Source organism: Eumetopias jubatus, unplaced genomic scaffold, assembly GCF_037043125.1.
Source record: "Eumetopias jubatus isolate StellerSeaLion01/CBP00866 unplaced genomic scaffold, mEumJub1_p1.0 scaffold_2, whole genome shotgun sequence".
Lineage (NCBI taxonomy): Eukaryota > Metazoa > Chordata > Mammalia > Carnivora > Otariidae > Eumetopias > Eumetopias jubatus.
The window spans coordinates 124,259,678-124,264,176 of NW_028274808.1; the positions used below are offsets into that span (position 1 = coordinate 124,259,678).

At 36.5% G+C, this 4,499-nt stretch overlaps 1 pseudogene; it reads right to left on the reverse strand.

The window, feature by feature from the left end:
* Positions 1 to 2,185: 2,185 nt before the first annotated feature.
* On the reverse strand, positions 2,186 to 2,991 carry LOC114220100 (small ribosomal subunit protein eS6 pseudogene; annotated as a pseudogene).
* Between the last annotated feature and the right edge of the window lie 1,508 nt (positions 2,992 to 4,499).

Sequence of the window (4,499 nt, forward strand, 5' to 3'; positions counted from 1 at the left end):
AAAAAAAAAAAGAACTTTTTAAACATGTCTTTCCGTTAACAGCATAATTCAGACCTGAAATTTCCTGCAGCTCAACAAGCATTTAACCTATAGTCCTAAGTGATGCTGACTTCTGTTTTTTTTGCCTTTCCCCATCCTCCAAGAGATTCTCTTGCACCCACCTACCTCCTGCCCACCCGACCCCCCCACTCCACCAAATTGTCTTGACAGTTGAGGTGATGGAAAACTACTCTCACAAAATCCTATTAAAGAACCTTCTTCTCCAATAAGCCCGTAACATCCTCTTTTATGAGGTAAGGATGGACAATGCTTATTATACTGCCTTGATACGTTTATGACCCACTTTAGAATATACACACATCTATCCCCCATTTTCTCAGCTTGTGGCCTAAGTCAGAGACAATGAAGAAAGTAATGAATGATAGCCTCCAAAATTAAAGCCATCAGTTAATTGATAGATAGATAATGGATAGATAAATAGGTAGATAGATAATTGAAGACAGACTGTTTACTTTATACCTTGTTAGTGATTCATTTGTGCACAGAGTGAAAGGATTAATAATAAGTGAAGGGATGGGGAGAGATTGTAGTCTGCCCTGTAATAGCATGAAATTTTGTGGACTGTGAGGTTTTGACTGATAATCCAGTCTTCTCAGGGTTTGAAGAACTGATGACGGTTGACTTGATACCAGGCTGTGACCTCAGATGCTGATTTGGATATGAAGGGACAAATGTCCAATACCATCATGAAGTGGAACTCCTCTCCCCACACCCCTCTAATATTTTTAAAACACTGTATTAGATACTACACTGTAACCTCCATAATATGAAATGAATAACATATATCCCTTGGTGGACATCTCATTCCTACTGAAATCACCCCTTTTCAGTTGGAAAAAGAATGGGTGGCTAGAAAAACTTACCAGTTATAAAATTGCCAAATGTCAAAGTTTACAAAATAAAAGGAAGCTCAAAACAATATTATATTTTCACTCAAGGAATGTGTCATGATTTCTTTTTCTCCACCCGATGGGTATTATTATAAAATAATATCTTTTTAAAGTATAATTTCAATGACTTTTCATCATTCTGTTTTATGACTCTATTATAATCTGTTTAGAAATCCAAAATTGTTGGGCATCTACATTGTCTTTTAGTTGTATGTTATTATAAGAGCTGCCTTAATAAAAATCTTTATAAAATTTTCACAAATTGTAATTATTTTAGCATAATTTTTGGAAAGAGAATTTATCAGTAAATATCTGTACCTATTATAAGGGTTTTGATACGTATCACCCAATTACACTGTAGAAATATACCGATTTACCACTCATTATGAGAGTGACATTTCCTCATACTCTTTCCATTTATTTAATTCTTTTAAATCCCCAACTAATACATGAAAAATGGTGCTGCATTTGTTTGATTCTTTTAAGATGAAATATGATTTGCCTATGCTTACCATTTGTATTTGAAAATAAATATGTTAATATATTTTGCCCGTTGGAATACCCATGCTTTTTATTTATATTACCATATAAAATAGCATTATTTTATTTCTCATAAACATTGTAGTTTTGACATCTGATACTCACTTTAGTTATGCTTTGATATTGTAATTTTTTATGTAGCAAATTCCAACAAGCTGTCACTTGATGATTTCTGCCTGTGCTAAGTATCAGTAGATTTAGGTACAGGGGAGGTAGACAAGGAGAATACATTAGAAGAGATGGGAAACAAAGAGCAGCTTGTGGAATAAAGTGTATATAAACTATCTGAGAACAGAAACTCAAAGGATTAGACATTATCCCCCTCCTTAGAGCTTTAAAAAACTGCTTTATTGAAATTTCATTTAGGAGAAGGCCCAGATATTACAATATTTGTTTAAAATTAAACAAGATCCTAAGTGTTATGAATGGGTTATGATTTCTCCTAAGATAACCATTTAAATAAATGATTTAACTATGTTTTGCTTTAGTTGGGTGGTGAAAGTAGTTATTCTTTTTATTGTTTATTTTATGCTCTTAACAGATCATTTTCAACGAATAAGATTATGAAATATTATATATTCATTATAAATGCATGGTTGTTTTTATTTTTATTTTTAATTGGCATAAGAACTCTTATAATCAGAAAAATGATATTTTAGTTTAAATTAAAAAGAAATAGGTTTCTACTCTTTTTTTTTGATGTCTGATCGTATTTATTTGTCACTCATAGAAAATCTCATTTTTGACTGGACTCAGACTTAGAGGTAGAAGTTCTCAGAGAGGACAGCCTCCGTCTCTTGGCAATCTGTTCCTGGAGTTTTTCTTTGGCCTCCTTCATTCTCTTGGCCAAAAGTTTAGCATATTCTGCAGCCTCTTCCTTATTTTTCTTAGTGCGCTGCTTCTTCAAAGCAATACTCCGCCATTTGTGCTGGAGGACTCGTGGAGTAACAAGACGCTGAATCTTAGGCGCTTTCGTTCTAGGTTTCTTCCCTTCTTTGTTTAGGGGCTTTCTCACAACATACTGGCGGACATCATCTTCTTTAGAGAGATTGAAAAGTTTGCGGATTCTGCTGGCTCTTTTGGGCCCCAGGCGACGAGGCACAGTAGTATCAGTGAGTCCAGGAATATCCTTCTCCCCTTTTTTTACAATGACCAAGTTGAGAACGCTGAGATCGGCATCCACAATGCAACCCCGAACAGATTTGCGCTTTCTCTCTCCAGTCTGCCTTGGTCTATAGCAGGAATGCCCCTTACTCAGCAGCAAGCGGACACGACCATGGGTCAAGACACTCTGCTTCATGGGGAAGCCTTGTTTGTCATTGCCACCACTGATTCGGACCACATAACCCTTCCATTCTTCACCCAGAGCATCAGCAGCAACTTCTGTGGCCATACGCTTCTCATAAAGGGTACGAAGTTTGCGTTCATCGTCCACTTCAATGAGTTTCTGGCGGCCAGTAGCTGGGAAAGAGATGTTCAGCTTCATCCTGAAGCAGCCTACCGCCTCTGAGGCGCCACGAAAAAGAGCAATAGGTTTCTACTCTTAAAAACTTTGAGATGTGCCAACCAAATTTCATTATCAAGAAAAAATGACAATGTAGTGAAGAATATTTCTTCTCAAATTTAATGTGCACAGGAATCACCTGGGAACTTGCTAAAATACAGAATCTCATAAATAGATTTGAGGTGGGTCCTGAGATTGCGTATTTCTAACAAGCTTCCAGTGATGCTGATAAGATGGATCTGTAGATCACAATTTGTATAGTAAGCATATAGAGATAATTATTCATTTTAGCAGCAGACAGGATTAGACTTGTTTCTGTTGGAATTTGTTTTGTGTGGGAATTTTGTTTGCTCTGTTTGTTGTTTTTTAATCTGCCAAACTGACAAATGAGATAGTGACTATAAGATTCTTAGCTGAGTGCTGGCAGTGGTAAGAGTCATGTAGCTTGTGATGTTAAGATTAATTTGTACTGTCAAACAACAATAAAAACTTTATTTTTTCAACAATAAAATTGGAAGAGCCAAACAGCAAAAAGGAGATGATTTAACTATTTACTAATTTATCGTACATTCTTTTAAAACAAATAAGGCCAGTAAAACCTTCCATAAAATTAGGACATTGATATTTTAACTTTTACCCACCATTTCTGATCATGATTTCTCTGATTGGGTCCTGAGAAGTTTAAATAGTAATAATGTTCCTTTATGTAATCAAATTGCATTCTATTTTAGAATCCCCGAGAGTCCCAGTGATAGGAAATTATGCGGTAAAAGGGAACTTTAACTACAATATGCAGTCTTGGTGACCCTTTTTGTTCTTGAGATGGAGTGAGGAGAAATATAAGAAGAAGCAAGAGGCCTAATGGTTAGCACCACTGATCCTGAGAGATTGTCAACACTTTCTGACACAGAATATATTCCCTTGTGCTTGGCAAAGCTTCAAACGAGCCGCTAAATGTTGAGATGGATATCTGAACTAAACCTCTGAACTTGTGGAGGTTCACCTGTCATCCCTGAATGCATAATCAGATCATCTCTTTCTCTGTCTGCTTTCCCTCTGGCAAAATCTCCAGCCTTAATTCCTGCCCTTTTTCTCATCTTTCAACAGTTTTCCCTACTGTAGGCAAGGCAGGGGCAGCCCAATCCAGAGCTCATTTACATTGAGAGTTCAGGGACATATGACACCCTACCTTGTATACTTAAAATCAGAATAGACTACCCATCACCCTCCTCCTGGAAATAAAACAATCCTGCTATTCTTCTTGTGAAAATTAACATTTCTAAAGGTTTGAGCTTGGCGGGCAAAGCTTCTTGGCTTAGGTCTTAACAAATTATCTTTCCCCTGTAGAGTTGTCAGCCATCCTGTTATGATAACACAGAACTGATTCAGACTCTCTTCTGCTGATGACTCTCTGATCTTCCTTCTCCAATAAATGGAAAATAAAGTGAGGGTCAGGGAGGTTTTAGGGGTTTTGTTTGTTTGTTTTTGCTGTTTTGGTTTTTTGC